The sequence below is a fragment of the Panthera leo genome, chromosome D2 (genome assembly GCF_018350215.1).
Source record: "Panthera leo isolate Ple1 chromosome D2, P.leo_Ple1_pat1.1, whole genome shotgun sequence".
Taxonomy (NCBI): domain Eukaryota; kingdom Metazoa; phylum Chordata; class Mammalia; order Carnivora; family Felidae; genus Panthera; species Panthera leo.
Window position 1 is genome coordinate 41,216,861 of NC_056689.1, and position 12,244 is coordinate 41,229,104.

General features: G+C 36.2%; 1 protein-coding gene and 1 pseudogene across 4 annotated transcripts in view; both read left to right on the forward strand.

The window, feature by feature from the left end:
- Positions 1-12,244, forward strand: part of NRG3 (neuregulin 3) — a 1,047,305-nt gene that overhangs the window by 836,836 nt on the left and 198,225 nt on the right. The window lies entirely within an intron of this gene.
- The window catches only part of LOC122202640, a 45,488-nt pseudogene that overhangs the window by 21,216 nt on the left and 12,028 nt on the right, over positions 1-12,244 (forward strand).

The following is a 12,244-nucleotide window of genomic DNA, read 5'->3' on the forward strand; positions in this document are numbered from 1 at the left end:
GCTGTTATGTCATGACCATGTAGGGCTTATTCCAAAGACATATTGTAATAACTGGTTAGCATTAGGCTATGCATTAATAAAAACATTTAATTACATTGGTAGACCTCAGGAAAAAGCCAGGTAATCATTCTGAAATACAGAAGGTATTAGGAAAATAAATATCTATTCCTCCTTAAAAACTCTAAGTGAAACATATTGAAAAGTACTTTTCTCCAGTAATAAAGAATAATTCAAAACAAGATTTGGACTGCTAAGACAAAGTAAAACAAAACTATTCTGGACAGATAACCAAAGCAATGACAAATAGCCAAAGCAATTAATTTGGGAATAGATAAAGAATATTACCAATATATGCATTTAATGTTTTTTCTACCTGGAATCTCCAGGATAAATGAGAAACAATTAGATACGCTTTGCATGTTCAAAATGTTGGTTGATTTTAAAATTTTCCTAAAAATCATTTCATTTCCTTTTTAAAAATGTTTATTTATTTATTTTGAGAGAGAGAGAGAGCATAAGTAGAGAGGCAAAGAAAGAGAGAGGGGGAGAGAGAGAATCCCAAGCAAGCTATGTGCTGTCAGCTCAGAGCCTGATGCAGGGCTCGAACTCGCGAACTGCGAGATCACGACTTGAGCCAAAACCAAAAGAGTTGGACACGTAACCAACTTAGCCATACAGGCGCCCCAAAACAATTTCATTTCTTATATCTGAGCTGTCCAATTTGGTAGCCACTAAAAACATGTGGCTTTGGGCACTGTGTGAAATGTAGCTAGCCCAAATTAAGATGTGCTGCTATATGTATGAAATACATACTGGAATTCAAAAACTCAGTATGGAAAAAAGGATGCAAAATATCTCATTCTATTTTCTAAATTTTAAAAATATGTTGATTTATTTATTTCGAGAGAAAGAAAGCATGTGTGCATGCTCAGGCAAGCAGGGAAAGGGCAGAGAGAGAAGGAGAGAGAATCTCACCAACTGTGAGATCATGACCTGAGCTGAAATCAAGAGCCAGACACGTAACTGACTGAGCCACCTAGGCGCCCCTCTATTTTCTAAATTTTGATTACATTTTGAAATGATAATATTTTGGATATATTGAATTAAATATGCCAGTCAAAATTAATGCATCTGTTTCTTTTTAATGTGGCTATTATAAAATTTAAAATTTCATATGTGACTTGAATATGACTCATCTTACATTTCTAGTAAACAGCACTGACTTACATAAATGAAATTTAAAAGAAAGAGATCATATGATAGGAAAATTGTTTCCTTTTATAAAGGCAATGCAGTCAGCAAAATCTAGGAATAAAAATTATAAAATAGTGTCTTAGTTTGCTCAGTCAGCTATAACAAATTACTATAGAGTCAGTGGTTTAAATGAAAAACACTTTTCCTTCTCAGTTCCGAAGTCCAAGGTCAAAGTTCTGGCAGATTCAGTTTTTGGAGAAGGATCTCTCCTTGGTTTGCAGATGGCAGCCTTTTTGTATTCTCACAGAGAGAGAATCAAGTTCTCTCATATCTCTTTTCATGAGGGCACTAATTCCATATGATAGTTCTAGCCTCATGACCAAATTACCTCCCAAAGGCTCCATCTCCAAATACCATTACACTGAGGGTTAGGGTTTCAAAGTATGAATTTTAAGGGGACACAAACATGCAGTCCATAGCAGATAGTATAAGGATGTGCAGAAGCTATTTTATTAAAACTACAGGAGTGCCTGGGTGGCTCAGTCAGTTAAGCAACCAACTTGGGCTGAGGTTGTGATCTCGCAGTTGGTGAGTTTGAGCCGTGTGTTGGGCTCTGTGCTGACAGCTCAGAGCCTGGAGCCTGTTTCAGATTCTGTTGTCTCCCTCTCTGTTTGCCCCTTCCCCACTCGCACTCTGTATCTTTTTGTCTCTCAAAAATAAATAAACGTTAAAAAGTTTTTAAAACTACAAAACTATGTTTGGGGCTGTGTGTATGAGAGAGAGAGAGAGAGAGACAGAGAGAGAGAGAGAGAGAGAGAGAGAGAGAAGATGGATTTACAACAAAGAGAGGTCCTGCCATGTTCTTGGTTTGTAGATGTAATGTATGACAAAGTTTAATTTAAATTACACTACCTAACACTTCTGATCTCGATGGGCACTAATTTCAAATTATCAATATTGTTAAGAGGGAAATGCTTGCAAAAGTGATTGGTAATTTAACACAAATTTACTAAACGTTTAATTTGGGAAGGGACTTAACGAACTATTTTACAGTTTATCAGAAAACAGACATGAGAAAAGTTGACATATATTTAATAAAATAGAAAACCAATGATTACTGTATTCCTTGTTTCCAGAACAAAAATTAGTACATACAAAAATTAAAAGATGAAAGTGATGTTTTAAGTTAGTGAGAAAAGAATACTACAATTTTAATGTGGGTGAACTAAGGACATGTAAGCAGAACAATAAACTTAGATCATTTTTCTCACAACAGAAAATAAATTTCAGGGGATTAAAGACTTACAAATGATAACACAAAAAATCAGTATAAGCAGTAAACTACCTAAATATGTGATTTGTGTTGAAAGGAGTTATATTTCAGCATGATGCAAGTGTGGAATTATAATGGAAAAGATTACAAAGTAATACATAGAGAATTAAATAGACTACATGGTTCAACCTCATGGGGTAGTAAAGAGATGCTTCCTTACAAACTAAAGGATGCTAAATATTCAGAAATTGAAACTAATGATCAGTTACTAAATGACCATTCACTAAATGATCACATTTTACTGGGAGAAATCATAAACACTAGAGATTCAGCTTTAGGAAGGAAGTTACGATAAAGTAAAAAAAACTCATGCCAGACTATCAATTAATTAATTGATTTTATTTTTCTTTTTCCCTCATGCCAGTTCCTTTTGAAGGAAAATTGTTATTGAGACAACTTAGTATCTTGAGATGAAATGCTAACAATATGGTAATGCCTATAAAAGTTTACTTTCTTGTAATAGGGAGCAAGGTTTGTAGGCTGAATTTTAGTTTGTGGAATGAATAAATATCTATCTGAGCATGAATTCAAAAATGTATCTGAACATGAATTATTTTGAAATGCCAGCTCTTAACTGCCATAGCAAGTCTTCTCTAAGTAATAAAATTTAATATCAGATTTGATTTCAACTCAGATTTTGTGTGTTCAAGGTTTTCATTTCATAAAGGATAATATTGCTTTGTAGAAGTTAGACACGATTACTTCCTATTTGATTGCTTTGATATGCCTATTTCTTTGAACAAAAATCTCTTTTTAAATGTTCTTTTGATATATGAGCCCATGGTTCCAGTGAAATTACTCCTGAAAGCAAAATGTGATGAAGGCTTTAGAGTTTGCTACAAGTAGTTATTTCGATACATTTGCTGATATTTTCTTGATAGGCAATGAACCAGAATCTACTTAATTTTTTTTTTTCTATTGTGGATATACAAAAGTAAACAGCAGGCAGTGGCTACTTTCCAAAGCAGCAAAACGATTTTGTTGCCAGGTTTTTGTTTTGCTTTTTAGTGGACCTTCTCATTTTTATTGTGATTCTTTTAATGTGGATACTGAAGACTGAAAAGGTCCGGCTAAACATTAACAAAATGAACAAAACTAGTTAAAGATTTAGAGAAACTATACTCCTTATGTACTTTCTTCTAGATTTTCTTGTATAGAATGGAAATTAACCTTAGGATGGTTTAGTTTAAGGATGAGGATAGATTTTATGATTTACTTAAAGTTGGTTAGTACAGTAGTAGCTCATTTAAATTTAGGTCTAAATGTTCTAGGGCAACATTCTTTCCCTTCTCCAATATCTGTAATGTGGTCTTGGTAGTGGAGCTAGGATGGGGATATAGTTCTCTTGCAGTACAGCTCTTAGTAAACTATTCCTTCTTATTCTTTGCATATGTCTACTATATCAAGTAATCCACTGATAACCTTCATGTAATTAACGAAAAATACACGTGAATATTTAAGATGACCCTCTTTGCAAATTTCAAGTATAGAATACACTACTGTTAACCATAGTCATATTGCTAGACATCATATCTCCTGAAATTACTCATCTTAAGCATTTTTACCACACATAAAACTACAGAAAATAGTGACTGCGTGAAGTGACAGATATGTTAATTAGTTGGATTGTGGTGATTATTTCACAGTATATGGAAATAGCAAATTGTACACTTTAAATATATACAGTTTTTATTTGTCCATATTAACCTCGATAAAGCTGGAAAGAAAGGAAAATATATGCATACATATAAATATATATCAATAAGTATATTCATCATTCAGACCATATGTTTGACTTGTCGCTTTACCAAGTATGGTTATTAGCAGCCTTCTTTTCTTCATCTCTCCTCTGCTCTTCTGTCTTCCCATATCTGGTGTTTCTTAATAACACTTAAATGTTCTGTAACTACAAACATGTCTTCCTTGCCTTCTTCATGGATATATCTTAAAAGCTGGAACTCTATGAAGAGCATCCATACAGTGCTAATGTTTTATCTGTTGCAAAGCTACAAAGCTGGTTTTCTTGGAGTATCTAACAGCTCGTAATCCTCAACTTCCCTAGTGACCGGTTATTTTCACTGTTCTCCAGCAGCCCTCTGTCTCCAGCCTCCTTCTGTACAGCTTCCTTCTCAATCTGCCGCCCAGCTGGCCTCCTGGGACTTCCTGTTACTGTTGTCCCGGCTTGCAGATGTCATTTTCTGATTTCCTTGCCTTCCTCTTTAAAATTTTGCCTTCCCTCCTTTGGCTAAAGAAGTGGCATGTGTCTTGAGTATCACTAGTGTGTCTGAATTGGTCTTCATTCTGTGCTCACACTAGCTGGGGTATTTTAAAATTTCTTTTGACAGGCTCTTTTAATCTAGAGTTTTTGATTTGTGGGCTCTGTGAAACATATTATTTTCTGGATGCTTTTCTTATCTTCCGGTTATTATTTTCTGTTCTCTCCTTTGCAAATTTCTCTTGGTTGGCTATTGGACTTCCTGGGTTGATTTTCTAAATCTTTTTATTCCCTTTCATCTTTTCCCAATCTTTTGTCAATTTTCCTTATTTATTGGGCGATTTCTTGATCTTTCTACACTTTTATTAATTCATTTTATTTTACTTATTTATGCATTTATGTACATACGTATGTTAAGTTTTATTTATTTAAGTAATCTCTGCACTTAATATGGGGCTTGAACCCAGGACCCTGACATCAAAAGTCACATGCTCTTCTGACTGAGCCAGCCAGGTGCCCAATTCTTTTTATTTTAAACACACTATTTTAATTTTTGAAAGCTCTTTCAGATTCACTGATTTTTCCTTACCTCAGGAATTTTAACAGATTGAATGAATAAGATACTTTTTGGATTCTCTCTGTGGACATTACTGTTGGCAATTGGTGTTTTCTTTTTTTTTTTAATTTATTTTTATTTGCTTATTTTGAGAAAGAGAGAGAGTGCATGAGCGGGGAGGGGCAGAGAGTGGAAGAGAGAATCCCAAGCAGGCTCCGCTCTGTCAGTGCAGAGCCCAATGAGGGACTCAGATTCACAAACCATGAGATCATGACCTGAGCCAAAATCAAGAGTCAGGTGCTTAACCGACTGAGCCACCCTGGTGCCCCAGGTGTTTTCTTATTTTCTGTGAATCGTCTCTGTGATCTCTGTGAATTATCTGTCTCCATGAACCTCATGTTGAATGTTTGAGAGCAAGGCACAAGGAACCCATTTGCTACTCTGTGTAATATGTGGTGCTAGCCCACTTAGGGTCTTCATTTTAGGGTGCTTGGCTTGGAGCTGGTGTCATTCTGGGGGTCCCCAAATATCAGACTGTCATTGGAGTCACAATTATACTATAGAATTGCCTTCCAGTCTCTATCTAAGGCTACAGGCCTGGCTTCTGACTCATCTGAGACAGGAGTAGGGGCAACAGGTAGGAAATATTTCTAGTTCTGTACATAGTTTTTGCCACCCCCCCCCCCCCCCCCGCACCCTGGCACCATCATGTGTATAGCCACGGGACTTCCTCACACTCTCCTGGGCTAGGTAGGCTCTTTTTCAGTCCCAAGTCTCTGTGGTCTCACTGGGAGCACTATCTCACTTTTCAGTTGTGTCCCATGCAGCTGCTTCCTCCATCCCGGGGCAATAATTACTGCACTTTCATGGACTTGCTGCCTTCCAGAATTTGCTGAAACTTCTTCCACCCTGACAGTTCTTTAGCAATATATTGTTTGTTGTGGACTTATGACATGTTGATTTTTGTACTTAGATTTTCAGTGGGTCCTAGGAAGGAAAGAAAACACATGAATGTGGTCAATCCCCCCATCTTTAAGCAGAAATTATCTTTGAGATTTAAAATTCCATGGTAACAACCTAGTACCAACTAATTGTAGAGATTCCCATCATGTCAAACATCCACATATTCCTTTTTTCAGCCATAGTGCCTAGCATCAATCTCTGAATTTATACAGATAATACATTCATTAAAAATTATTCTTCCATTGATAATTAATGTCACTGACTATTTTAATGGTATGAAATACTTCATTTTAAATGGAACTTCATTCTATCTATTTCATCTGAGTAAAATAGATTTTCCAGATTCTCAAACTATTTAAAGTAAACACAAAAGTGTTTGTCAGAAAATCCATGTTGCAAGAATGGAAATAGCTTTTGCTATTGAGTACTTACATTTCTGAAGTTCAAGTTTCTTGCAAAAGTTAAGCTTAACTCTCAAGGAATTTGAGCATGGAACAATATGAAACAAGTGTATAATTGTTGACTTTACATGTATTTAAGATCCTATACCTTAAAGGGATGCCCGAGTGGCTCAGTCGGTTGAGTGTCTGACTCTTGATATCGGCTCAGGTCATGATTTCACAGTTTGTGACTTCAAGCCCCACATCGTGCTCTGTGCTGACAGTGCAGAGCCTGCTTGGGATTATCTCTCTCCCTCTCTCTCTGCCCCTCCCCCACTCATTCTCTCTGCCTCTCTCAAAAATGAATAAACTTAAAAATTAAAAAAAGATCCTATACCTTAGAAAGCAATCACTAACAAAAATGACATTCTTTTGTTTTGTTTTGTTTTGAATGTTTATTTATTTTTGAAGGAGAGAGAGACAGCGTGTGAACAGGGGAGGGGCAGAGAGAGAGAGGGAGAAACAGAATCTAAAGCAGGCTCCAGGCTCTGAGCTGTCAGCACAGACCCCGATGCAGGGCTCAAACTCACGAACCATGAGATCATGGCGTGAGCAGAAGTCAACCACTTAACTGACTGAGCCACCCAAGCAACCCCAAAAATTACATTCTTTTTTAAAATTTTTTTTAACGTTTATTTATTTTTGAGACAGAGAGAGACAGAGCATGAGTGGGGGAGGGTCAGAGAGAGAGGGAGACACAGAATCTGAAACAGGCTCCAGGCTCTGAGCTATCAGCACAGAGCCCGACGCGGGGCTCGAACTCATAGACGCAAGATCATGACCTGAGCCGAAGTCGCACACTTAACCGACTGAGCCACCCAGGCACCCCCCAAAAATGACATTCTAACAAACAAATATGACATCACCTTTGTCAGCTTTTGAAGGCTAAAGATGAAATCCTCTAAATCATATCTAAATTATGCAGAACATTTTAACACATAGAGAAAACAGAAACAACCTGTGAGATATGATTATCATTACCAAGCATTTTAAGGTTTTTTGTTTGTTTTTCTGAGCTAATTCTAATTTTTGATGCATAGCACACTATGATATTACATAATTTGCATATGGCTTCTTTTTTTTTCTTTTTGTGCTCTCACCCTAGAATACCTCAAACACTACTGCAGAAACTGAGCCTATTTATGTATTTGAAATCCTCGTTTCCATACTTCCTACTGACATTGGCTGATAACTAGAGAAAATATACTTTCGAAAGACCTTAATCATTTGACTGAAATTTCAGATGTGCCCTCTAATGAATTCTGTGTTGAATTGTGTCTGTTTGGGCTGGAGTAATAAAACACCACAGACTGGGTAGCTTATAAACAACAGAAATTTATTTCTCACAGTTCTGGAGGCTTGAAGTCCAAGATCAGGATATTTGTTGGAAGAGGGCCCTCTTGCTGGTTGTAGACTTCTTATTGTACCCTCACATGGTGGACAGGCTAGGGAGCTCTATGGGGTCTCTTATATAAAAGCACTCATTCCAGTTGTGAGAATTGTACCCTTCTGATTTAAGCACCTCCCGAAGGCCGTGCCTCCTAATTCCATCACAATGGGTATTAAGATTTCCACTGGAGTTTTGGGAGAGCAACCTTCAAACTACAGCAGCAGTAGGGGTGCCTGAGTGGCTCAGTCAGTTAAGGGTCTGTCTGACTTTGGCTCAGGTCATGATGTCACAGTTCATGGGTTTGAGCCCTGTGTCAGGCTCTGTGCTGACAACTCAGAGCTGGAGATTGCTTTGAATTCTGTGTCTCCCTCTTTGCCCCTTGCCCACTTGCACTCTGTCTCTCTCTCTCAAAAATAAATAAACATTAAAACAATTTAAATAGGTTTGTATAATTTTCAAAAACTACAAGAAATTATTATAGTATTGAAAGATATTCTGGAATATCTTTTTCCTTAAATATAATTGGAGTAAAGCAGTTCTTGTCACTATAATATTTATTTAGGATATATCTGAGTTGGATTATTGATTTTGATGTATATTTATTCCTCACAGTGAGGCAGACCAGGATTATAAGACTAAATTTTAAGTCCCAGCTCTGGAAAGTCAGAATATAAAACATATTAGCTTAAGTCAAAAAGTTTGAGTCTCTCTTTTCTCCTCTATTATGCATGGATTGGTATAATTCTTTCTAAATTGTATGCGTATTACCAAATGTAATGGTTGTTTTGGTACTCTTGAACTCATTTTTTGTTACACAACATTTTTGCACTCATAAACATGTAAATAATGCAGTACTTGAGAATGGTTAAGATTCCTTTGATGAAGAATTTGCTTTGCCTGAATTAGAAGCCAGCTAATTTATAACATGATGCAGACACAGCCTTCATTTTTACAAGGTTTTAATCCTGCAATTATAATTTAGCAATAATAAGATTTTTAAAAATTGGAAAAAAAGATTTTTAAAAAATGAAATATTCTACAACTGGTACAAGATGTAAATCTATATAAAGCAACCATGAACTCTGGTTCTTTAATAAATAGAATAAAAATGAGTCATTATATTACTCTTATTTGTTTTATTTACATCATTTTATTAACATGAATATCAAATAGCAGTATGAATATGCATGGTATTTTAACTACATTAAATTATAAATGTGAAAGTTTTGAATTTTAATGATTATAATGATTTAGGAAAGCCTCTCAAAGTTTCCATTTCTTTTTTTCTTTTTTCTGCTCAAGTATTTGAGAAAAATGGGTAGGTGTTTCGAGAATCTGAGCATAGCTTACAAAACACTATTTCCAGTGATGACCCCATTTTTTAAAACCTAAATGTGGACAAAACCACATTTTTACACTGGGCTCTATTTCTGGAACATGTTTTTCTTCAAATGCCTAATATGAGAATAGTCTTATAAAATGACCAATATAAGAGGGAGAGAGCCAAAGCATAGGAGACTCTTAAAAACTGAGAACAAACTGAGGGTTGATGGGGGGTGGGAGGGAGGGGAGGGTGGGTGATGGGTATTGAGGAGGGTACCTTTTGGGATGAGCACTGGGTGTTGTATGGAAACCAATTTGACAATAAATTTCACATTAAAAAAAAAGAAAAATAAAGAAAAATAAAATGACCAATACAAATGGAACCACTGGTTTGTGTAAAAATATGTCTCCTTTAGGAGGTAGCTTAGGTCCCTCTTCCAGATGAGCTGAAGGACATTCTTTTTTATTTACTTATTTATTTTTTAATTTAAATCCAAGTTAGTTAACATATAATAACGATTTCAAGAATAGAATTTAGTGTTTCATCACTTTACCTATAACACCCAGTGCTCATCCCAACCAACCAGTGTCCTTAATGCCCCTTGCCCATTTAGCCCATCCCCCCACCCAACACCCCTCAGTTTGTCCTCTGTATTTTAGAGTCTCTTATAGTTTCTCTCCCTCTCTGTTTTTATATTATTTTTGCTTTCCTTCCCTTATGTTCGTCTTTTGTAACTTAGATTGCACATACAAGTGAAGTCATACAATGTTTGTCTTTTCCTGACTGATTTATTTTGCTTAGCATAATACATTCTAGTTCCATCGACATTGTTGCAAATAGCAAGATTTCTTTCTTTTTGCTGACTGAATAATATTCCATTGCGTATATATGTATATATACCACATCTTCTTTATCCATTCATCAGTTGATAGACATTTGGGCTTTTTTCATACTTTGGTTATTGTCAATAGTGCTGCTAAAAACATTGGGTTGCATGTGCTCCTTTGAAACAGCACTCCTGTATCCTTTGGATAAATACCTAGTAGTGCAATTGCTGGGTCATGGTAGTGCTGTTTTTAATTTTTTGAGGAGCCCCCAAACTGTTTTCCAGAGTGGCTGCAGCAGTTTGCATTCCCACCAGCAGTGCAAAAGGGTTCCTCTTTCTCTGCATCTGAGGGACATTCTTGAAGCAGGAAGGGAAGACTAAAAAGCCCTCTGACCAGAGGTGAAAAGAATAAAACACTAGGAATGTGTTCTGGCAATCAGAACACATTGCATTGTTAAGTAGGCCCTAACTTCAGAAGGACAGAGTTGAGTGGCACTGTAGGCTGAGATCAATACCCGTCTCACGATAAGGCTGGCAAGAAACTCTTTGTCTTTTTAGAGCCAGCTGGAGTACAAATTAAGACTGTCTTTTGTGTACTATATGAAGGAACAGACTACTCAAGATCTTTAGGGAAAATTGAGTTTGGGTCTCTCCAATGAGATATTTATGAGAATGAGGAGCAAAAGAAATTAGTAGTTTCTTCTTAAAGGTGTCGAGTGAGACCTTGGCATGGACTCCCTGAGAGCTAGGTCTAGTAGAAGGACTTCTATCTGCTGATTTGTAGGGCAAATATTCTAGAATTGATGATCCAAGGATTTTCCCTTGGCTCCTGGATAGCAATGGAAGATCATGCAAGGGTCTCAGTATATCTAACTGAATTAATTAGGATAGAGCAAAGCATGCCAGATAGATTAACATTACAGAATTTGGCACACTTTTCCCAGAGTTTCATTATTTTTCTTCTCAAACAAGTTGTTCATCTTGAAGAAAATAGAAGCAATATGAGCTAAAATATGATAGACAATTGATGAATTTTCATCTTTGATGATTTGATTTAGTCATATATATGAGGTATTCTTTCTGGTGGTAAAAAATAAAGTGTTTTCAAATGTTAAAAAATAAAAAAGAAGACATAAAAATAAGGCCAATATTTTATTCTGTTGGCCTGTGGTATCTGGATTTAAATGATAGATCTACAATTGGTGAGCTTGGGTTCCTTTCTGGGGTATGTAATCATAGCTCACATTTGCTGGTCAGGCTCGTTTACCTGTGGACTCTTGATATCCCAACAGTCTAGCTGATCTTTAGAGGTGTAGCAATTATGTGAGTTTGTCTATCTATGATGGTCCATGGTGAGAGGAAAAATGTTCTTAGAACTTACAGGATGTCAACTTACTCACTTACTTTTTCATTCCATTACTCATAAAACTTGCTAATGTCCCCCTAATGCTGGGTGCTTAGCTAGTTTCTCCTGATTCAACAAAGAGGTCAGTTGATTACTGTATTATAACATAAGTGACCAAGATACCAAAGTGTCCTGTTCAGTAATATCTCAAATGAAGAATATTTAAAACTGCATTCATGAGTGTTTTTTCCTCCCAAACCCATTCTGCTTCCTCTGGCATTTATATCAATATTCACTCTGTTGGGATTCACCTTCAATTTCTCCTTTTTTTTTTCTTACACCCATGTCCAAATAAACCACTAAAGTTTATATATACTCCATCCAAACCACTTCACAAATCTAATTCTTCCTTCAATGCTACTACTTCGTTTCAGACCACCATCCACTGTCATTGGATTATTAGTATAATGTCCCAAACAGCCCCTCAAGTCTTGCTGGTCTCTAATCTATACACAGGGATGTCCTTCTATCCTCATTTCAAGCCTACTGGTTCTTTCTTATATAGTGTTCATTCTGAGTCCTCCAATGCCTTTTTAAATTTTGGTTATTGCATTTTTCAGTTCTATAACTTTTACTATTTTATATTTTCTACTTTTTA